The sequence below is a fragment of the Melozone crissalis genome, unplaced genomic scaffold, assembly GCF_028551555.1.
Source record: "Melozone crissalis strain CALT ecotype California unplaced genomic scaffold, PUWL_Pcris_2 ptg000045l_1, whole genome shotgun sequence".
Classification (NCBI taxonomy): Eukaryota; Metazoa; Chordata; class Aves; order Passeriformes; family Passerellidae; genus Melozone; species Melozone crissalis.
The window spans coordinates 31,591,997-31,616,294 of NW_026535823.1; the positions used below are offsets into that span (position 1 = coordinate 31,591,997).

Sequence of the window (24,298 nt, forward strand, 5' to 3'; positions counted from 1 at the left end):
AGCCTGCAGAAAAGGAGACTCAGGGGTGTCCCCATCACTCTCACAGCTCCTGGGCATTGACACAGCCAGAGCACACAGCCTCGAGCTGCACCAAAGGAAATACAGGCTGGACAGCAGGGAAAGCTTTTTCCAGCAAGGTGATAAAGCTCTGGAATGGCTGCCCAGGGAGGTGGTGCAGTGCCCATCCCTGGGGGTGTTTAACAAAGCCTGGATGTGGCACTGGGGGCCAGGGTTTGGTTGGGGTGCTGGGGCTGGGTTGGACTCCATGATCTTGGAGGTCTCTTCCAACCCAGTCATTCTGGGAATTCTGTGACCTGGCCCTGTGTGGACACAGCCAGGGCAGGCTGGAGCAGCTTTCCTAAGCAGCAAAAGCCACCAGGAAGGAGGTGAGGCAGTTTCATTGTAACACCTTCCACATGCAGGTCTGTAACTGGAGAATTCCTCCCCTCTTTAACCAGGCAGGAGCCAGAGAGGTCACCTCATCCTGTTCTCCTGAGCCTTAAGATCTCAGAGATCCCACCAAGTTGAAATGATGGAAGAAGAAACCTCTGGGAACTTGTTATGCACCTACAGGCTCCCAGAGCTCCAAGTTCTCCTAAAAGCCAGGCTTTAATAAGCCAGAGTCCATCCCACCTCACCTTACTCATTGACAGAATTCATTTACTCCAAGGTGTGCCTGTGGAGAAGGGATAATCCCCAGGAGCAGCTGTGCCATCCTGGCACCAGTTCCACTGGGTAATTCCTTAGACAATTCCATGTTGGTTTTCTTAGTTTTTACAGAGATGAGGTAACTGAGAGGAGTTTTAAAAGATTTTATTCCATCATCAGTCTCGAGGAATAGTGAGACACAAGAGATGTAAAACTCTCACTGCTTATATACAAATGCCCAAAACTGTATCAACTTTCTTAAATTCTAGAAATTCTTTATGAATCCATTTCCCACAATCCCAACGGAGCTGTTTGTACCCCACTGCTGCAAAACAACCCCCATGCCCCACAGGTACTCCTCAACAGGGGAATCTCACATGTCACCAGTTTTTAAGGAAAAAGCAAGCACAGATTTATTACAACAGCACCCAGATTTCTGATGGTGCCTCAGATCTTCAGTAAGAAACAAACCAGAACAAGCAACAGCTGAGATCCAGCAAAGCCAAGGCTGGTGAGAAATGATCTCAGTGTGTCCTTTCTGCAAATGAGGAGCAATGAAATGAGCTGCTGACTTACCCAGGAAACCAGTGCCAGCCCTGGCAATGCCCAGCTCTCCCCCATCCCACCCTAACAGAGCTGGAAGCAGTTCCTCCAAACCCCCAGTCCAAGCGGGTGAACTTCTCTCAGGCTTTGCCTTCTGAGCATGTGAAACGTGCAGAGGGGCTGGGCTGGGTGACCACAGAGCTTGCACAGGTCCCTCCTGCTGGCCTGTGGCCACCCAGCTCACAAACCACGCAGGGTCACTTCCTCCTGCCCGGCCACTTCCTGGACAGCAGCTCCAGATGCTCTTCCTGGCCTTTTTCACTTTCATGTCTTAGCACGAAATGGAGACTCAGCCTGGTTCCCTCCAGCCCTTCTTCGCTGGGCAGCGCTAAGTGATCACTGTGAGCACAACTCCTCACCCCCTACAATGCCCCCAGCACACAAACACAGATTTGGGGTTAGAGGGACCTTCCTGTCATCCCATTGCTACCCCTGCCACCATGCATGAGATCACCAGGCCTCAGAGAAGGAACAAGAACAGGGGAGGGCGTGCAGCAGCACAATTCCTTCTGAGCAGAGAACAAAACTCCTTTAGGACAAAGGAGGAACAAAAATTCCTCTAGGACAGCACCACCATCCTGCACTGGAGCTGAGCTGCCCCAAGCTGTGAGGGCATCCCAGCTCCTCCCACACAGCAGCAATTCCTGAGGGCAAGGACCAACCCCAGCTTTCCCTCAGAAGAACTGAAACAGTGGCACCTCTTACACTCAACATCTCAAAATAAATGTCACCCACCTGCTGCCATTTAGGTCCCTGCCAAAGGCCTAAAGAGGTCCTGACTTTGTGGTCAACATCTCGTGTGAGAAGGGCAGGGCCCCTGAACCCCCAGATCTGGCAGTCATGTGCTTCCTGTGGTGGCTTTGCACCTCGGTAAGACTTTTTTGATGGTTTGCCTTTTTCTTTTTTTTTTTGGTTGGTTTTTTCTTTTTTAAATGTGGTGAGAAGATATTGTTAAAGTTCACTCTGAAGGGATCAAAGTTTAAAACGAGGCCCAAACAACAGCAAACAAAACTTAACCAGTTTTGTTTACCTGTGAAGAGCAAACCACCAACCACCAAAAATATCCCCTAACCAATAAACATTCCTGCTATAATAGAGTTGAAAACCAAAAATATTCCATAAAAAACTTGGGACTTACTACTGACATCAAGAGAAATTAGATCTTCAAACCCCCTCTCTGTGCTCCTCTTTTATTAAGTTAAAATTCTGCTCTATTGCTGGTAGCCCCCATCTGTATTTAGTCACAAAGGTGCACAAGATATTGTAAGGCTCAATGGAAAATGGACAATATGGACTTTTCCAACCCAAAAACTTCCCAAGTGGAGTTATTGGGCTGCACTGGGTTGGTGTGCATAGAAAAAAATGTTTTCAATTTAGAAAAGTGGATTCAGAGTGAGCAGCTCAAGCACTTCATGCTAAAAAATGGACAACCCAAGGAATGCCCAAATGCCACTGAGACATGATTTTAATATAAGTGGAAATACAATTATTTATTACCCATCTGTTGGGATAAACACACACAGCAATTTCTTTTTATGATAATCTAATCACCAGAGAGCACCTGTACTCATGGCTGGCTGTAAAGACATTTATCCCCCTTGGTCAGGGGAAGGAAGTGGCACAGTTAATGGACTTGTCTGGACCCAAATGAGGTTTGCCAGTCCTGGGACTGAGAAGGGATCCTACATCTGCATCTCAGCTCATCCCTTTAAACTGCAGGCTCAAATGTGGATGAGTGAGCCCTCCCCCAGGACATGCTTTGGTTTGCCTGCAATTACTTTTGTATTTTCAGGCTTTAATGAATCCTCGTGTTGCCTACTCTGAATTCTCATATTGCCACCTTCAAAAAGAGGAGCTAAGCCCTAAATACCACCTGGAAAGATGACAAAGAAATTATGTGGTTCAGATCTCCCCTTAAATTGATTTTCTCTGATCCCAACTGCACCAAAGATTGGGAAAAAAACCACTTTTAATTTCTCCCAGCTGAAGGCTCTTTTCTTCTCCAAAAATCAAACACAAGGAAACTGGAAGAAAACACTTGAAACAGAAGAAGCCAATCAGTGAGAGCCAAACAAAGCCTTTAGAAAGCTGTCTCAGTAAACAACTCGAGCCCTGCCAAAAGCCAGGATGCTTGTTCTCCCTTCAGTGGCCAAAAGCAGAACTCTGGCTCCTCTGGGACACCAAGGACACTTTTCCCAAGGTTTTCTAAGGATTCTCCTGCAGAACATGAGCAGCCAGCTGCCAGCTGCTGCAGTTAAAGTCTTATCTAACAGTTGCTCTCTGCCCCAGCCGGAGGAACACCCTGTTGTTCCTCTGGTATCAGCTTTATCTCCGAGACAATCCCGTGTTTGAGCAGAGCTCTGCCACCAGCAGCAGGAAGGAACCTGCAAATCCTGTCCTGTCCTCCAGCACCACCCCAAACAAACCTCAGTGCTTCCAGACACCCTGCACATCACTACAGGCTCTTTGTGCAACCACCCAAAGTTGTACCAATGGTTCTCAGCCATGAACTTTCACTGCCAATTTAGCCGAGAATGCTCTGCCACAATTCAGAGTTGGCTGGTGTGAGTCTCTGCCAACCACGAGCTGCTGCCCAGCATCACCCTGGCAAGCAACCCAAATATTTACCCTCCATTCATTCAACCCCTTGGACAAACACACCCCCACTATTTCTAACTAACTGCCTAAATAGGAGCCAACTTTACATGTTTGCACCTGAGAATTGTGTCAACAGAGGTTCAAAGGTGGTGAGACGTGAGTGGCTTCAGAGTACAATGATGAGCAGTGGGACCTTTCCTTTCCTTTCCTTTCCTTTCCTTTCCTTTCCCCTCTCCTCTTGTGTAATGGATTTGAAACTTTGTCCTGCAGCTTGCACACTCCTCCTGTCACTGAGGGTTTGTCCCAGAATGCCCAAATTTGCCTTTGCACCCATCACAGACTCTGCCACACTTCACACCTGGCACAGATCTGACCCCAACAGCAATTCCAGCCTGGCACCAACAACTTTCCTGCCCTAGAAAGCCTCACACCTGTTCCAGGTTAACAATCCAAACAAACTCTTCTATGCACTTCTGGAAGGGCTGAATCATCCCATTTTTATTTGTCATTCACTCGTTTCTCTCTCTTTAGAAAACATTTGCTTGTACCATTTCTGCAGTGGCTGCCTGGTAACTCCAGGTGGTCTTTAACTCCAGATTCATTGTCCTGTCAGTCTTATACCATGCAGAAAAACAAAAAAAAACCCACCCAACTTTGAACATATAGTCTATATTTCAGAATTCAAAGTCAAAAATTATGAGAGGAATGTGAACTCTATCTGCATTCCCAGCACTGTCTGAGTGTTATGAAAACTGATGGGAGCTCAATTTCTTGCTTTGGCCAAGAGCAGTTTCATAAGAAAGTTAGGGGCCAGTTAATTCTTCAGTCCAGCTGTGATTTTATTCCAGCTCTCCAGAAGCCCACAGCAGCAGACATTGCCCAGCTGCAGCTCTGCCTCCCTCTCTCAGGGATGCAGGAGCATTTCCCTGCTGCTGGAGGGATCTTTGGGCTTTGCTCTCCCAGGACCTCAGCACACAAGCACAGAGGGATAACAGGAGTGATCCCAGCTGTCCCAGTTCATCCCCATCCCACCCTAGAGAGCCTGCCTGGAACAGGGGCTGGGCAGTGCTAAAGGATAAAGAAGGGATTTATTAAAAGCCCTCACACCTTGGGCAGTGCAAGAGCCTGGCTGGAGTGATACCTCAGGTTTGGCTTTTCTATTTTCACACTCTGTGCTGCTTTAGTGTGTGGGTCTGGGCTCACATTCAGGGATGCTGAGCTCTGTGCACGGAGCAGGGAGACAAAACAATTCCTGCTCCAGCTGGGCACCAAGGACAAATGATCCCAATCTCAGCCCAGGAGCACAAACACCGTGGGCTGGAGAGAGAAAAACAAGCAGGGTGGGACTGCAGGGGCTAAAGCTGCAATGGGACAATGAACTGCAAGGTGCAAATGGAGCAGAACTGATCCCAGGGACAGAGCCCGTGCCCCTCGTGCATTTTGGGGCCATTTTGGTTCATCTTGGGTGCAGCCCTGGCTGGGCTCTGGTGCTGCCCAAGGTGCAGCCATGGAGGAGATGCTTGGAATCAATCCCTGCTTCATTCTGGAACTCTGTCCAGCCTGCACAAGGTTGCACCCTAAGGATGGTGGGCACTGCCAACAGCAAAGCTGGGATTTGTTTATTCCATCTTGGCAAAAACCTTGCAATGTTTTATTCACATATTCAACCATGGCCCTCTGGAGACAAAATTCCACCTGGTGAGGTCAATAAACACCTCCAGGTCCTACCAAGCTGCTCCTGCTGCTTTTCAAGTCCCATTAATCCCTGTAGGCCCAGAGGCAATGCTGTGAGCACCACACTGCAGCACTGCTGGAAACATCAAGCACGAGAATTATGCCCAGACCTTAAAAGCTCAGAAAAAAACAGGACAGAAGACATCACTGCTAATTAATTAAAGGAGCTGCTGCCATGGAAAGTGGCTTTAAGAGCTTACTACAACTCTTAACTACCTTTCCTGTAAAGAGCTTAGTACAGTAAATGTGAGTAAGCAAATATTAAAAATAGCTAAGCTGGGCCACTGTTGCTCAATGGCTTTTAGCACTGACTCAGACAGGGGTGACTCATCCCAAATCCCTCCTGCCCTATCTCCTCTGTCCCAGTCTGGCCCCAGCAGCTCCTGCTCCACTCCCTGGACACCACTGGCCACTCTGAGGAGCTCCAGGACAGGAGGGGTCATGGAAACACCATGAAAAATTCACCAGGATTTGCTGCTCCTTCTTTCAGACTTCAAGCATCACTTTGGCAAAGATCATTCATGGGCTTATGCTGCTGAAATCCAGTATTAAAAAGGACTTAAAATTAGGGGTTGTCATGCTAAAATCACTCTACAGAAGTTTCACAGGCAACTCCCAAACATTTGGCTTCAGAAAATAATTTCTGACCCTCTCCCCCTTAACTGCAGCCACCATGAACTACTGAGTTACCCTCCAAAACATTGAATTCCTGAGTTACCCTCCAAAACCTTGAATTACTGAGTTACCCTCCAAAACACTGAATTCCTGAGTTACCCTCCAAAACACTGAGCTGCCCTCTAAAACACTGAATAACTGAGTTGCCCTCTAAAACATTGAATAACTGAGTTGCCCTCCCAGAACCATGCCCAGAAATCCCAAAGCTGTCATCACAGACTTTCTGATTGCAGGATCTCTGCCCTTTATTGTTTGAACCCCACAAAAATCAGAAAAACCCCTCTTTGTCTTATTTACAGGAACTGATGGTCACACAGAGGGAATTTCCACAGAGTTCAGTTGGTAATTTTTATACTTGGACTGTACATTTACCATGAAAACAGAGAACAGAAAAGCCTTTAAAAAAATCTTCATGACAGATGTGAAGTTTAATCAAGATTAATGAAGCTAATCAGATACCAGTGATATGTAGACACTACAGGTGGCAATATGTGATCATGTATATTTTATGTACACAAATAGGTCTCCAGAATTATTTATGTGCTTAAAAACTCTATAAACCAAAGTCTTTGCCAGAATTGCAGTGCTATTTAGCAAACAATTAAATTTAGTTTAATAAATAAATTAAATTGTCATACCTTAAAGGAGATCATAAATGGAAAGGGAAGAAGAGAGAGGCCAGGAGCAGCAAAGCAGAGAGTTAATGTTATAATCATGTAATTAATCCTCACATAAACCCTTCAGAAGTTACCTCAAGTTTTTATTGCATCTTCCCCTCACTGTCAAAATAACAACAGTTTGTTTTGGGGTTGAGTGGTATTTTTTTGGACATCAAGAGAAAAAAATACAAGAGGAAAAATCCTAAAACCTTTAGGAAAAATACTTAATATCTTCTGGATATTAATATATTAATATTACACTTGCATTCCACTATTAGGTGTGCAATGAATTATTAATCTTTTCTCCCCATTAAGCTGTGCCAGCCATTAAAAAATACCATTTTCTGCTCCTTTTTTTCCCAGAAAAAGCAGAACACCACTAATTTGGGTGAAGTTTTCACCTTAACTCAGAAAAAAGAGAGGGCAGATAAAGGTTAAGCCCAGATTAATTCACTTATAAGTTATTAAAAGCCATTTGCCTTCGTCCAAACTAACAAAACCCAGCAGCAACAAAGTCCCAGCTCAAACTGTCAAGTCACAAAAACAGGAACTGGGGTTTTTTGTTTCCCCTTTTGAACTTGATACCAGAACTAACAAAACATTTTGTGCCTCAGACACCATGAGACACGAAATTTTCTGAATTCTTTTTTCTTTTTTTGGAGGGGGGAGGGTAAATTTAGAACTCATTATTTGCTGCAAAAACTTGGGTTTCATTTTAACCGAGCTGTGAGTGTAGCTTCACACCCCCTCTGGATTTATTTTTATTCCTACAAATGGGGAAATGGAGGAGTGAACACAGCTGGAAGAGAGTTCCAAGGGAAACTTGTGAATCCCACAGCCAGGAAATTTGGAAAGATGAAGGAAAAGAAGAAAAAAAAGAGGAGAGAGACAAACCTGAGGAATTTAAATACAAATCACACCTCTCCCCTTTTTTACCCACTGTGATGAAACTGGCTGGTTTACAGTCACAATTCCAAAGTTTGGATTTCCAAGCCAAAATCTATGGAAAAAAGAAGTTTTGTGAAGCATCTGGACATTTCCTGCTTGCCCCCAAAGCTGCAAATACAGTGCAGCTCTTCTGGCAATAAATATTTAACTGCAGTGGGCAGCACTTCTACAAATCCCACTGTGGGAAGCAAATGCCCCTGCAAAGCACATGGAATCCTGGAGAAAATTTAAAAAAAAAATTATAATATTTATAATAATACAAATCCTGGAGAAATAAAAGCAGAAGGTGCCCTGTGCATGCACAAAACCGTGGACACCACAGCCCAAGTTTTCAGCTCTAAATTCTCTTCTCCATAAAGAACTTCCTTTTTCTGGCCTTAAAAACAACTCAGAAATTGAACTGTAAGTTATCACACAGGAATCTGAACAACAAAACCTTCAATTTCTTCTTGTCGTTGGTTCATCCCTTACAAAAACAAGCAATCCCACATCAGGCATTTCCAGAATTGACAGAAACCTCTGGAATTTTGGGAGGTTCAGAAACCACTGTGATTCCCAGAGCGTTGTTATCCCGTGAAAGCTGACTCAAAATGCATCAGCACGTTAAAAAAAAAATCAAAATGCTTGAACAGCTTCAGAATTCAAAGACCTGAGAGAATATTTTAGTACACATTAAATAAATATTAGGGACATGAAGCAGATCTCGGTGTTGAAAAGTTAATCACAGACTTAACAAGACAAAACTTAGAGAAATCAGTTTTAGGATAAAATATCTGTAATTCCTGCAGTAACCTGGATGTATCAACCCCCCAGCACTTTTCTTAAGCAATCTGAGAATTTCCATATGCAGCTCCCAGAGGGCAAATACCTGAATTTCAAATCCAAATATTGCCCTGGCTGTCACAACCTGGACATCTGACCACGACCATTTCTGCCTTGGTATTTATGTCACAAAGCCAAATTGGTTCATTTCTCAAATAGAAATGCACATAAAATAAATTTAACCAGCAATAAAAAAGCCAATGTTTATTTTTATGCATTTAACTTTTGTGCATACACAGCGGTTATCTTTATATAAAGATTATTTGCAATTAAAAACTGCCTGCTGCATCTCTCACACAACTCCAGACACATCTTCCCATGTAAATAGAAAAAAAGGAGTAATTTTCTTCATTCTTAAAGGAAAAAAACTCAATAAATCCATCTATTTTTGGTGCACAGTCTATTTTTGTCTCACTTCAGTCCTCACTGTACAATTAATATCTGACATTTTAGCGGAACAACATGCAGAAAACATTCTCATGGACAAATTCACCTGAATTTAAAGAAAAGTACCCATAATCTTGCTCTACAAAACTAGCATGAGGAGAATTTGATTCCCAAGAATCAAAATTTGCATGGCACTATTTCCTCATCAGTCAGAGCAAGGAAAACTAATTCCACTCAGAACACTGGCTCTGTACATTTTCATTTTCATGATACTCAAAGCCTTGATTTATTAAGTGCTGAACACTCCACAAATACCATCCCACTTCTTATTTTTGTCTCAAGAAACGCAGAGCTAATGGATTGTGAGCAGAAGTCACTGAAATCAGGGCAAAGGGCTTCGTTCAGGCTGCTTTAAACTCCGTTTTCTGCCAGTTCTCATCACGTTTGGCTGGAACCGTGGAATGGTTTGGGTTGGGAAGGACCCATCTCATTCCATGGGCAGGGGCACTTTCCCCAAATGAAAAATGCCTTTGATAAAAGCTCTGGAAAAGGCACCCTGCCATTTCAGCTGGGAACAATGGCGGTTTAATTGAGAATTACAGAAGCCAAAGCCACAATTTTAAAATCTTGTCAATTCTTTGCTGTTTACTGTAACAAACAGATGGGGCAAGGGAAGAATTCCAGATATTCCAGGAACAGCCATTCCTTGCTGGTTATCAATAGGACTGAGACACACACATTTAATCTGGTAATAAATCCAATTTTAAGTTAAAAATGGATGCCTGAGGTGTTAATTGTATTAAAAATTATTTATTACTACAGTGCTGCATGAAAGATGTTCCAGCCTCTTAATGACAGGATTGGTGTACAAAGTATTTATTTTCTTAAGCATAAAATGACATTTTGTCTTATTAAAAGCACATCCTGATTAAATCACCATTTTTCTCTTCCTAAAACCAGAGCCTTTGACTGAGAACAAGACCAAGCTACAAAGTGAAAGAGGAAAGAACACAGTTATTGCATAATTAATTGTTCTGACCCCCACATTACTCATGCTCACAGATATAAACCCATCCTGGTTTATATTTTTAGGTCCCAGCTCCAGGAAGCAATCAGGACCAAATGCAAATCAAAGCAGGAAAACAAACCTGAGCTGGGAGCAGAAAATGATGTGAGGCTCAGCAGGAAAACTCCAACTGAGCCAAGCCCACAGCACAATTCTGAGCCACCAGTCCTGCTGAGGAGCACCCAAAAAGGAACTTTTCCCTCCTGTCCCCATTTTCTAGCTCACCCCTGACTCTGGGTGAGGCTGAGACTGATGGGGGGAAAAGGGAATTACCCAATTTTGGCCCATTTTATAATGGGATGCTCATGGAGCAGAGTCCTGGCCCAAACCCCATCCTTAAGAGTCTGAGTCTGAACTAAATCCTAAAAAAATAAGCTCCACTAACACAGAGAGATAACACACAAAGCAGCTCCTTAAACCTTTGTTTGGGGCTTAACAAATGAAACATTTGTGTTTCAGGCTGTGCCCTCCCAGCGAGTACAGACACGCAGAAAGGTTTTATAGGGTTTATAGGTACACATAAGTGTGTATTTGTTCAGAAGATAGGGATCATGATGTCAATTTTCTCTGCTAATTAACCACTGCCAACTTTCCCTGTCTCTGGAACTGAGCAACAGCAGGGTTTAATAAATAAATATCCTGAAACAGCCTGGGAAAGCCGCTCAATTCCACTAATTTAGAAAACTTCTAAACCATACTGAAGAGAGATTTTTTAAATTAAAGGATAACTTGGTGATTAGAACATCCCCTAAAACACTTCTAAAATTGCTGTGGCTGTGAGCAGATGTACAAGAGCCTGGTGAAGGTGTCACTGCTCTATGAGTGGTGGCTATCAGTGTTTATTGGTGAAAAAAGGGATTGTCAGTGTTTATTGGTGAAAAAAGGAATTGTGCCAGGCAGCAGAGCAGGGATGGGACATTCTGAGGGATCCTGTGCACTCCTGCCAGCTGGCCTGCCCTAAATGCAGAACTGCTGCACATTAAAGAGCTCCCAAAAGCTCAGCTGAAACAGGCAGGAAATCTTTTCCCTGGAAAAAAGTTGTGGCTTGAACAAAAACCTTTGCAATATCAGCAAAACTACCAGGAAGAGCGGTTTGCATCTCAGCTGTACTTCCAAGGCTGAACTCGCCACAAAGCTTGGAGAAATCCAGTTTTTATGTAATAATTTCAGTGATAGGCAGTGTGTGTGCAAAGCTGAGCTTTCACAGAAGCCAGGGGCCAAAAGGGAGCAGCAGAGTGGGCACACAAACAAGCCCAGCAATTTCACTGCTAATTAAACTCCATCAAGCTGTTGAGTAACAAGGACTCAGCGGCCTGAACAAGTCCTGAGGAGTTTGTTCAGCAAAGCATGAAAAATCAAGGAGGGGTCACATCAAGAGTGAAGGTGAGGCAGGATACAGATTTATAGGCTGACAGGTCCTGCCTTGATCAAATAAAATTAATGTTTACATAAAAGTCATATCCCATGAAATAGAAAATGAATATCAATTCATCTAAAATAAATATGAAATTAATATAAAATTCGGATTTAAAATATAAAATTAAAATATAAAATTTAAAAATACATAAAATTAACATACAGAGAGAGAGGTGGTGGTGCTGTAGGAAAGAGAAATGAGGCACAGACACAGCAGCAAGCCCAGGTTGTGGTGCAAGTGTGGAGAGAATAATTCAGTGAACAATTCAGTGCCTGATGGAGCTAAACTGCTCCACCTCAGCTCAGCTTGCTGTTCCTCATAGAGGATTTTGCCAAGTTCCACAGAAATGAGGAGAAACCTCCTGAAACTTCAAGTATGCCCCAGAATGTTGGGGTTTTTTTCACTTAATTCAACAGCAAACTCCAAAAAACACGGAGTGTTTAAACCTGGAGTGCTGATGCCTTGTGTAGGCTGCCCCAGAGCAGAGTCCCAGAATAAAGCAGGGATTTATTCACAGGATCTCCTCCATGGATCCACCTTGGGCAGCACCAGAGCCCAGCCAGGGCTGCACCCAAGATGAACCAAAATGGCCCCAAAATGCACGAGGGGCACGGGCTCTGTCCCTGGGATCAGCTCTGCTCCATTTGCACCTTGCAGTTCATTGTCCCATTGCAGCTTTAGCCCCTGCAGTCCCACCCTGCTTGTTTTTCTCTCTCCAGCCCACGGTGTTTGTGCTCCTGGGCTGAGATTGGGATCATTTGTCCTTGGTGCCCAGCTGGAGCAGGAATTGTTTTGTCTCCCTGCTCCGTGCACAGAGCTCAGCATCCCTGATGTGAACCCAGCCCCACACACTAAAGCAGCACAGAGTGTGAAAATAGAAAACCCCAAACCTGAGGCATCACCCCAGCCCAAGATTTTGATGGAGGCAGAGTGATGAGGAGGAGCCAGGGCAGAGCTCCAGGCTGTCCCTGAGGAGATGAATCCTGTGGGATTTGCCAGGTTTGTGGTGGGGGCCAGCAAAGGGAAAATCTTTAATTTTCCTCCTTCCCATAAAAACACCCTGCTAAAGAAATGTTCTGGACTCAGGGCTGTTCTGGAGCGTTCTCAAGGGGGACTGAGGAAGGAGATCCAGGGGGCTGATCCAGGTGGGATGAGATAATCCAGTGTGGCTCCTGTCTGGAAGGAGAATCCCAGAATCCTGGAATGGTTTGGGTTGGAAAGAGCCTTAAATCCCATCCATGCAGTCCCACCCTGCTTGTTTTTCTCTCTCCAGCCCACGGGGTTTGTGCTCTGGGGCTGAGATTGGGATCATTTGTCCTTGGTGCCCAGCTGGAGCAGGAATTGTTTTGTCTCCCTGCTCTGTGCACAGAGCTCAGCATCCCCGATGTGAGCCCAGCCCCACACACTAAAGCAGCTCAGAGTGTGAAAATAGAAAAGCCAAACCTGAGGCATCACCAGCACACTCTTTAAGTGCAAGGTAAACAGCAGTCAATCCCCAGCACGGGTGAAGAGTTGATCTCACAGCCCAGTTAATCTGATCAGCACCTCAGCTCTGAGGTGTTTGAGGCTGTGCTGGCACGGGGTGAGCAGGATTTAAACGGTGCCTTTTCAAGCCAAGCCTGTTTGCTGATGTATCGTGGTGATATATCTGGAGCCTGGCTGAGCTGTCAGTCACATGTGCAGGAAGCTGAAAGCACTGTACAAGCCACAGGGTTGTTGTTTTTTTTAACTTGGCAGAAGATAGCTGTTCTTTGGTTAAAATGCAGCTCTAAGCCAGCCATCCCTACTTGTCCTTTCATTTGGCATCCAAACCAAACCCAGGCCCTCCTCTGTTAACCAACCCCACAAGTACAACAAAGTTGTTCAAGGCCATGAATTCCTCCCATAACAATTGCTGGTGTAGAACAAGGCAAGTTGATTTTTTCCACTTGGTAAAACAAAGGTTTCCAGGGGAGAATTCCAGCTACAAAGCTCTGCCAGCAATTTGCATCTCCATGGGATGCATCCATCAGGGTTTGCTCTGTATCGCCAAGAAAAAACCCCAAAGTTCCCCTCAGGACAGTGAGCACAATTGGCAATGAATTGCTCTGATCCCACCAAAAATCAGGGATCACACGGGTTCCTTGTCTCTGACCAGTCTGGATGAGCTCTGGGCTATTCCTTGTCTCCAGGGCCTGGAGTTATTAAGAGACTCCTACAAATCAATACCTAAGTCAAATAAAAGACATTTAAGCCAAGCCCTGGGGTTTCTAATAGAAATTTCCAAGGTTATAACTCCATTTCAGAAGCACCTGGTGCCCATTACAACCTGCAGAGCCCAAAGAGATTTTTCCACCAGGAACACTGGAAGGCAGCAAGTGCTAAATCTGGGAATTGCAGCTTCATTACCAAAGTCAAATGCACCTTTCCCTTCCTTCAGCATCCAAAAACAAGAAAGAAAGGTAGAAGAAAAAAATATATAATTTAATATAAATGCAACACAGATCAAGAGCAAAGAGGCAAACTGAATTTGTAATCCTTTTTTTGTTTTTCAGAGGGAGGGTAATTCCTGTAGCACAGAGTGACAGAGCTGTCAAAGGTGACAACACACAAAGGTGTGATACACACAGCTCAGGCGCCCTGACCTCTGGTGCTTTATGAACTTTTAAACTCTCAGCCCCAGCAATTTCAAAATTATTGGTGCCTGCTTTGCTGTACTTTGAGGAAAAGTGAAGTACAGAAGTGTCCAGGAAGTGAAAGGTTATTTCTTGTGCATCCTCAGTAAACACGAAACACCGAGTGCACAAGAAAACATCACACAAAGTGACCTGCAAATGCCACCTTGCAGCTGCATCTTGGATTTTGAATTCAAAACCCCAGCACCGAGGGTGACCACCCCTTTTTTCCATGCAGGAGGCCACCAGCTTGAGATAAAAGGTGAGAGTTTGAGATCCTGGGGAGGAAAAAAACAACCCATGCAAAACAGATTTAAATACAAAAGACTGAGCCTAATGCAGTACTTAAGGTGGTACCTTTAATTCTTTTTTTCCCTTAAACACGTGATGCTTTACAACAAATTTATCTTCACGAAAAGATAAAAATCAAATAGAACAAGGCACAGAAATATAAAAAGCTGCTTTGCATTTTTTATCACACTTTAGTAAAATGCAGAGGAGAGCAGAGTCAGGTATTTATGGATGGCAAGCACCAGGAAGTCATTTAGACTCACCAAGTGCCAAGGTTTTAAGGCTTGTTTTGTTTATTGTATCTCTCCGTGCTGCTGGTGGCTCAAAACGAACATAAAAGTCACCTCTGCCAAATTGATTTCCTGAAAATCTGAGTCCATACACAAACAAATTGTGTTCCCCCTCCTGTCCCAGGCATGGAATGAGCACTGTCTGCTCCATTTTCCTTATCTAAAAAAAGTGGAAGGTTTAGATCTGTCCTTTTCCTGACAAACAAGGTGTCAAGGGCTTTTCCCAGATTTCCTAAGCTGAACAACAATTTTTTCCTGTTCCAAATGGTATCAGTCAATATTAGCTCAGTGCCAGCTCCCAGCCAGGAAAATGAAGTGGTCTCAAAGATCTGAAGTGAAAGACCAACAAACTCATTTTGAGAGAATATGCACCACATTAAAGGGTTATTATTAAGAGTATCACTAATACAATTCAATATTTCAATATCCTGCTAAACTCCAGCTGGGCCCCCTGATGAGCAAGACAAATTCCATTCAGTCTTGGAATAACTGGAAGAGACAGAAAACACTCAAGGAACAATCTAAACAGCACTTGGAATCCAAAACTGCTAAAAGTTTGAACTATATTCATATTCTGGGCCTTCACCAAGCCAAAGCCCCTCTCAGATCCATTCTATAAACATGGGAGCAATGTGCAAATTCCCTTTAGGAGTTTTCTCCTGGAAGAAGGAAGAGCAGTTATCAGATTTTGTGTTCAAAGAGAATTATGCCTTTGGGAACTGGGGCCAAACTTGACTCACAGAAAATCCCACACAATTCAAAATTCAGAGAATACTGCATTAAACACTGGATTAATTCCCTTTATTAGCACAGCCTCCCTTATGCTGCAGACCTGCTTCAAAGGAGTAGCAGTAAGATCTATGATAAAGCAAAGCTACCAGAGAAATGGATTTATGACAGCTGAGTTTCCCAAAGCCAATCCCCTTGTAAAGGCTCCTTCTTGCTATTTCCAGAAAACTGCACCAGATCCAAACAGGACCAACAGCAACACCAAACCATTTTAATTTCACCATTTTCCTAATCTCTGATTATTTCCACTTTACTTGTTTCCTCCTCATATAAAAACTCATTTTTTTTTAATTCCCTCAGGTTTCCACCACTACCTTTCCCCACAGTTCAGGATAATGCATGAATCCTCTGCTTTTCCCTCAACTTCCAGCTCTTTTCCTTTATTTCCTAAATTACCTTTTACAACCCAGACGGAGGAGAAGGAAACCTAAACTAAGTTCAACAGAATAATTTTATGTGCCAGCAGTTTCAAGGCATTACCATGATCCCATCACACACGTTAATATCAGTGTTATCAAACCTCCCACACTGTGCAAAAGGCATTATTGATTTGCAGAGTAAGTGCTCCAGACTTTACTTTTCCATGTGGAGGCTGCTCTCCCAGTTTCCTGTAGCTCAATTTTTCTGTCAGTTATGCAACTTACGTTACATTTATATAACTAGCTCAAGAAAAAAAAAAAAAACAATAATTACTCCAGCCAGCAAAACTGTTTGCAGTTTTATAAAGCCCTTCAGCATGCAGAAAATGGTCAGGGCATGTTCCTTAAAAATCCACCTGTCTGCAACAGGCCAGGACATTCAAACCACTAAATTATACTTCCTCCTCTCCACTTTCAGTCAAGAGAAACTTGCAGCCATTTTGCCCAAGAAAACCATCAGCAACTTCTTCTTCCAGCAGTTTTCTGCACTGTTTCAGTTTTTTGGAAGGATCCATGTGAAATGAATCCTGGATGGGAGCCCCCAAGTGCTGCTAAAGAAATCAAATGAGAGAAGAACCTCCCTTCATCTGTCACTTCTGCACAGAAGCTACAGCAAAAGATGGAAGTGGCAACTGAGCTGCCAAAACCCCAAAATGCTGATTTTTTTAAAGCTCTACTTTCCTTCTTGATGAGGCTGAAGCATTTCTGTCTCACCCTGCCAGCAAAACCGAGCTGCATCAGGCCATGAAAAGTGTTTTTGCAGGCAGGCTCTCAGCATTAACTGCCTGAATTACGTGCTTGAACTGTAAAAGCCATTTTCTATCAATTTAGCAAGTGTTTGCCATCACCAATACCTGAAATCTAATTGCATATTAAGTGCTTCAAAGGTCTGGAGCAACTCTGAGTGTGTTTACAGGAATAATGCCCGAATTGCAACCTGTTAGCCAGGCTGAAAGAGAACAACGTGGATGTTGCCAGTTTTTCACCCAGAAGAAAACACTTTATCATTTTTAATTGCTGTTGGACACCAGACAAACCAGGAACCGAGCCCCAGCTCGGTGTTCCCTCCACAATCTGGCTTCTCAAGCTCCTTCTTGGGCCAGAAATCCTCCCAACAACCCTTTTCACACCTCGATAAACGCAGTCCTAAGGGTTTGCTGTTACGTGTGAAAGCTTTGGTCCCTCCAAACAATGCAAACACCTTCGTCTGTACAGAATCAGAGCAGCTCTTTCTGCTGTGATTCAGACCCAACACAAGGATTATCCATCTGGCTGCTGGATTCTGGAGCTCCCTTCCTCATTTTGAGCCTCTTCCTCAAGCCAGATCAGGCATCAGAAGGTGCCAAGGCAAGTTCAGGTGAAGAAAAATGTTTGTTTCACCTCCAAATCCAGGGAGCAGGGGGAAAGGGATGAGGCCGGCACGATGCTACCTGTGAAAATAGATTTTTTTTTTCCCCTCCACACAAAAAAGGGAAGCTGATTTCTCTGAGTTCTGTCTTTATTTGCAAGACTAAACAACTAAAGAAATGTCCATCGAAACTTCTTCAATTTATACCACTTATAAGAACCATGCCTTACTTCCAGCCCCGAAGAGGTCAAGCAAAAGAATAAAACTAACTTGAAATTGCAGACTCTGTTTGACCGAGGGGAAAATGAGTTTAAAAGGAATATTGATTTTACCCCCTGAGTGACTGTTCAGGTGCACTCCAGCTTTTTGCTTTGCAGCTGATACAGGTTTACTTTTCAAAGTTTTTTCCATTAAATATTCCTGATTTTTTTTAAACTAAAATAATTTAACAGACAGAAACAGCTCAACATTTACAGAAGCTACCTCTCAAAAAAAAAAAAAAAAAAAAAAAGCCACTTTGCAATCAATTCTGAATAATTGTGCAGAGCACAACCTTCCAGGAGTTCACAAGCTTAAAAATCGTTCCTGTTGTGTGTTTATATTCTATTGTTTTGTGTTTGTATGCTATAATGTATTCCATTATATCCTAAGTTTAGACCCACTCCCCGTGGCTTTTTACAAGCTTTTCACATCACCTTTCCCAAAGGGCAGAGACACACTGTGCCACCAGGCCTCGGGACAGCTTGCAGATACTGTGACACTCGGATCAGTAACATATTCAACAACTGAATCACCAAAAATGTACTGACAAAAATATTTGTAGCACCTGCCTGTGATGACAAACTTGAACATCTCAAGCCTGGCGGGTTTGTCAGCTCAGCCTGAGCTGGCCCCGCATTTCAAAGCACCTGTGTTGCCATCACCTAACACAGACCCAGATCAAGGTGCAACTTCCTGTGTGTTTTAAAAACAAGTGCCAGGAGGAAATGCCTCCCAGTCCCCTTATAAGGGCAAAACTGAACTTGATAGCGAGCTGCAGCACCCGAATAAAGCAGCACCCAAAGAAATCCACTCTGCTCGGGAATAAAAGCGCAGGAATCTTCCCCGAGCAAAGTTGGGTTCTTTGGAGTTCAGTTTAAACACTGACACGACTTGGAGTTATTTCAATCTGCCTCCCCCAATAAATGAATCACAAAATAAAACAAATCCCGAAGTTTTCTTGCATTTAGCATTCTAGACACGCCTCAAATTATGACTTCCCATTGCTAATCCCTTGGAACAGACAGTGCATCCTCCTCAGCACAGGGTCTGTTTGAACAGAGCTGGACCCATCCTCTCCTGACACACTGAGCTGTCCTTCTACCCTCAATCTGCATTGTTAGCAGCAGCCTTGATGTGCTTCAGATTTGTCCTGGTTCTCCTCTCCTCCTTCATGGGTTTTAAAAGTCCCAATTCAACACGGTTATAGAACCATAGATTGGTTTGGGTTAAAGAGACCTTAAAGATCGATTTAGTTCCGACTCGCAGCCATCATCCAACACAGCAATTACTCTGTCACACACACACAGAGCAGAATTCTGGTTTAGGCATCTGCAGAAGGTGCACAGTCGGCACACCTTGCCGGGCTCCCTGCTCCTCATCCCTGCGCGTCCTTTGGGGTGATGGATCCAGCCACGGCTGGGAAGGAGGGAAGGGGCAGAGGGGTGGCAGATGTCCCCAAGTGTCCCTGTGCACAGAGAAACAGCTGCCGGACAGACAGCCGGACACCATCAGCTGCCCGGCAGTGGAAGGCAGGGATGTCCCCGGCACAGAGAGCTCACGGTCAGGGCTCACCCGCGGCTCCGGGGGCTTCTAACTCCTCCACACCCACCGGCGGCCACAACCGGAGCTGTTTCACTGCTGTTCCCTCTGCCGCCGGCCCGGGGCCGAAACGTGGCTCTGACAGCCCTGCCTGAGGGGCACCAGAGCACCAGGGGCACCCTCTGGGACACAGGGGACCCAGCGGCTCCGCTCCCTCTGGGACCGGGGCAACGCGGCGGCTCCGCTCCTTCTGGGACCGGGGGAACGCGGTGGCTCCGCTCCCTCTGGGACCGGGGACCCGGCGGTTCCTCACGGGCACCGGCCCCTCTGGGCTCAGGGCCCGCAGCCGCTCCGCAGCCCGGGCGCGCCCGCCGCGCTCAGTCCGGGACGCAGCCGCCGGGAGAAGCCCACGCCGCCCCCGCTCCGCTCCGCTCCCCGGGAAAGGCGCCCGCCGCCCGCTCCGCCCTCCCCGGTCCCCCCCAGGCCGGCCCGGGGCCCCGGCAGCCCTGGCCGGCCTCACTCACCGCTGCCGTGGCGCTCGGCGGGACGGGGCGGCGCGGCCCCGCGGGGCCGGGAGCGGCTCAGTGCAGGCCGGGCCGAGCCGGGCCGGGCGGTGCGGTGCGGACAGCCCGGGCCGGGAGCGGCTCAGGCCGGGGACGGCCCGCGGCGCTCGGCGGCGGAGAGCGGAGGGCGGCGGTCCCGGCACGGCGGACGGGCAGGGAGCATGCGCAGGGCCGGGCCCGCCCCGGGGAGGTGCCTGGGCCCGGCTGAGGCACCGCGGGACGGAGCGGAGCGGGCCGGGGCGGGAACGCTCCGTGTGTGGGAGCGGCCTCTATTGGGGAGCGATGCCTGTGTGGGAGCGGCCCCTGTGTGGGCACGGCCCGTGTGGGAGCGGCCCCTTCCAGCCCGAGCCGTGCCAGCGTTCTGTGGTTACCGCTCGGACAGCGCTGGAGCTGCGGGTTCTTCCCCACCCCAGCGCCGAGGCTGCGTCTGTCACCTCTGCAGATGCCCAGAGTTTGTCACGGGGCTGTTTGAGCTGGAGAATTACGGAATCACAGAATCATTGAGCTGGGAAAAGCCCTCCAAAGTCACCGAGCCCAACCAGTGACCCGGCCCAGAGCGCTGAGTGCCACGTCCAGGGATGGGCACTCCAAACCTCCTTGCACAGCCCCAGCCCCTGCCGAGGCCTGAGCACCCTTTCCATGGAGAAATCCCTGCTGATGTCCAATCTAAACCAGCCCTGGCACAGTTTACGACCATGTCTTCTTGTCCTATTGCTGCTTACAGAAAAATCCACCCCTCACCTGGCTACAAGCTCCTGTCAGGTGTGTGTGGATCATCTTTTACAAACCCACAACCTTGTTTCCATTCTCACGCCGATGTGAGCGAGGCAGTGTAAACAACTCACTGAAATGGGGAGATGCTCACAATCCTCCCGTCTGCACAGAAAAGAAACTGTTTTTTTCACTGCGGTTTCAAACTCTTGTCAAAGTCACAGGAAACGGCACAAGTGGAAGTAAAACGCGTAAGAAAATGATTCAGTTCAATGAAATCATTCGCCCCTGCTTCCCACACACCACACGTATCTGGCATTTTCTTCTGAGAGAAATCTGCTGCTGCCTTTTGGGGGAATTGTCCTGAAAGATTAATAGGTCATTAGAAAACCCATTCTGATAAATATTTCCCCTCGGTGTAACGCAGACTGAGCACACTGACACCATTTTATCAAGGCTTTCTGGCGTGTGGCAGCACCAGGTGTGAAAGGCCCCTCGCTGTTCTGAGGTGTTTACACACACACCTCTGCAGCTGCTCTGCCCCGGCTCATCCACCTTGTGCCTCAGCAATCCCGAGTTTTGTCCCTTTTCTCTAGGAAATCACCCTGGGAGCAGCCAGGAGTCAGGTGCTGCTGGCCCGGGAGTGCACATGTCCAGGTGGTTGTAATTTACAAACTGGAGAAATAACACTGATTCCATTTTTCCTGTCTCCTGAAAGGAATCCAGCCAGCCCTGTTTGCACAGCTGTCAGGGAACCAGCAGGGTAGGATTTGGATGATTTTGCACCATGATAACCTTTTTCCTCAGCTACATGGCCACTGGGTCTGGATTAACCATGCACTGTGGGAAAGCACTGGAGCCTCAACCTGTTTCCATCACTTTGGTCATCTCAAGAGTAGAAAAGAGCCTGAGGCTGGAAGAAGAGAGGTTAAACAGTGCAAATCATGGAAGGATCTGGATTGGAAGGGACATTAAAAATAATCTGATTTCACACCCTGCCACTTTCCACTGTCCCAGGTGCTCCAAGCCCCATCCAGCCTGGCCTTGGGCACTGCCAGGGATCCAGGGGCAGCCCAAGCAAATCTGGGCACCTGTGCCAGGGCCTGCCCACCCTCCCAGGGAAGGATTTTTCCCTAACTATTGCACTTTTATCTTCTTTTTCTGCTTTGGTCGGGGTCAGGATTAAATGCATAGAGATGCTATTTCATGTTCAGACTCAGATGTTTATTAATTCTTATCTATATTGGAGTCTTATAAGTTGTGACTTCTACAGCAATTCACTGTCAAGCCACAAAATGGCCTCATATTTATCTTTATAAGGTTTTTTAAGGAAAAACTACCTAATAAAGAAATGACACTTAAATTATTTTTACTTTTAACCTAATAACTAACCACTCGTGTTCTGCAATGTGGATTTTTCTATCTAATGACAAAATACCACCTACACTCATGAAGGAGAAGGTGAAGAAGAAGGACCAGCCACCACCCTAAAACTTCCCTCTTGCCTTATATCTATTACTATATCCTAAAACTTTAAACTCTAAGTTTCCCACCATGTGATGTTACACACTTCTGTTCAAACTCCACCCCCACAATCCCAGTTCTGTCATTTAATTTTGGAAGCTTTCTCCACTGCCTCAGTGTTCTCCTGGGAGTCAGTGCCTGGCAGCACAGAAAGTCTGAAATTCTCAGCACCCAGGGTTCCAGCACCTAACATCTAAGATATGTATGGATGTGCCATGGCTCCCAGCACTGACCTCTTCTTGTTCCCTTTTCCCCACATTTTACCTGCAGCAGCTGCTTCCAACAATTCTCTTTCCTTCTCACCAGCCCTTCCCATGGTTTTGCCATGATAAGGATAAAATAAGTTTTCTTGGTGGGTTTTCATGCTGAAAATCACCCCAGATCTGCATTATTTGTGCCTTACAGGCAGGACTTGTTTCTCAGCACAGCAACTGATGCTGCAAAGGTCCTTAAACCCCAGAGCTGCCCAGCCCAGCCCAGCCGAGGTTGTGACCAAGGATTGCATAAGGGGCTTAGCCTGGGGCTGCTCCTGGAGCAGAGCAGCTTTACCTCTGCTCCATCTAAATCCATGCCCAGAGCCCAGGATCATGTCCAGGAATGACCCAGGCTGCCAAAGGCCACGTCCTTCAGCCAGAATTAAATTCACACACCTCACTTTAAAAAATACTGAGCTGCTCTGGCACTTGGATTTCACTGAAACTGTGTGCTCAGTCTCCCAGTCCCGTCTGCCACGTGAGCTTTTGCCTTCTTTCCCTTGATTTTGGTTGTTCTGTGACATGAAACTGGGATGAAATCAATGTGCTTCTAAAAATTCCTCCAAGAACTATGTTAATAACAGGGGGGCATTTCCAGCCTATACCCAAAATTGTCTGTGTTTACCACAACATTCCAGCCTATAGGAAGGATGCAATTTTGTATTAAAACTCTTAAAGTAGTTTTCTCTAAGGAATTAATCATCTGTAATTGTGGCTTTGTTTCTTACTTAGAAAGAGAACAGGCTTGCAAAGAGCTGCAGACAAGCAAATAAAGAAAAAGAAACATTTTTTCCCCCTCTAAGTACTGGGGTGCAGTGACACATCTGAAGAATTATTTTGTATCTTACATTCTTCTTTATTTTCCACATTCCAGGATGCACTGATATTCTCCACAAAACAAAAAAAAAAAAGAGGCAAAATACAGAGGATGAGATCTGACTGTCTTGGTATTTGTGATTTAAAAATCAAACTAAATTCCAACAAATTTCCTCTTGTAGCCTTCTTTAAAGAAGGAATGGGGATGGATACGTGGACTATCCCCTCCTTGTCCACTCTGCAGTTTGATTTCAAGCTTCACCTTTCCCTGTGAAATGGGATATTTTCACTTCACCTTAAACAGTTTAAATGTTTTAAAAGATTTTTTTTAAAAAATGTATTTCAAACTACACTGAGGGGTATACGGTAAATTGCTTTAAATCACTGATGGCATCAGCTTGGGATTGACAAGACTTTTATATAAAGGTGATTTAACATCTCTAAGTGGCTCCAGTTTGTCATTGATTTGTTCCTGGCAGTAGCTCTGGGGCCTGGTTCTCCTCACTCGCATCAGCAAAATTCAGGAGGATGCAATGAAGTCAGAGATTAGTAAAAGGAGATGTAAAATTCCCTAACCTGTAGTAGGATTTGAAAGCATTCTGAGAACAGCTCAGTGTCCTCACAGGCTTCTGCAGAGCGCTGTGGAAATTAAAAATCATTTTATGAATTACATTTTTGGTTTTCCCCATGCCGGGATGCAAGGCCAGGAGGAGCAGGAGGAGGGGGCCACCCAACCAAACCCTGGGTGCTCCAAATCCAAAGCAGCCCTTCAGGTGGGTTTGTGGGTACCCCTGCACCCCATCCCCACAGCACACCTCAGAGCCCTTGGGGCCTCTGCCTGCTCGTGGGGTGTATAAACAGACAGCCAAGGGCACAAGTTCTTTACATCTGATCTGTCGCTGAATTTGTCTTCAGCTTCCTGTGCTCACGGAACATGCGTGAAACCCCGCTGCTGACACGGTTTTCAGAGAGCTCTGCTTGGAAAAGCAAGCCAGAGAATTTATTTTGAGACCCGGGGAAGGTGTGAATTGCTTCCGAGTAATTAACTACTTCTAAACATGGTGCCCAACCCTTCATTTTACAGCTAATAATCTCATTTTGGGAAGGAGAGCCCCTTCACGTCAGTGGTGCAGGGGTCCTTGCAGAGCAGAGATTAGATGAGGTGCGCTGGTTCCCAGGGGCTGCAGGGGATTTCCCGGGCAGGCTGCAGCAGTGCCAGAGCCGTGGGTGGGAGGTGGAACAGGAGCTCAATTCCCGCTTTCCTGGCCGGGGGGATGAGTTC

General features: G+C 45.8%; 1 protein-coding gene across 1 annotated transcript in view; it reads right to left on the reverse strand.

The window, feature by feature from the left end:
- The window catches only part of JAK1 (Janus kinase 1), a 62,337-nt gene extending 42,622 nt beyond the window's left edge, over positions 1–19,715 (reverse strand). Inside the window, exon 1 of the mRNA XM_054285728.1 lies at positions 19,673–19,715. The gene's annotated coding sequence lies outside the window, so the exon portion shown is untranslated. The remainder of the gene's footprint in view (positions 1–19,672) is intronic.
- Between the last annotated feature and the right edge of the window lie 4,583 nt (positions 19,716–24,298).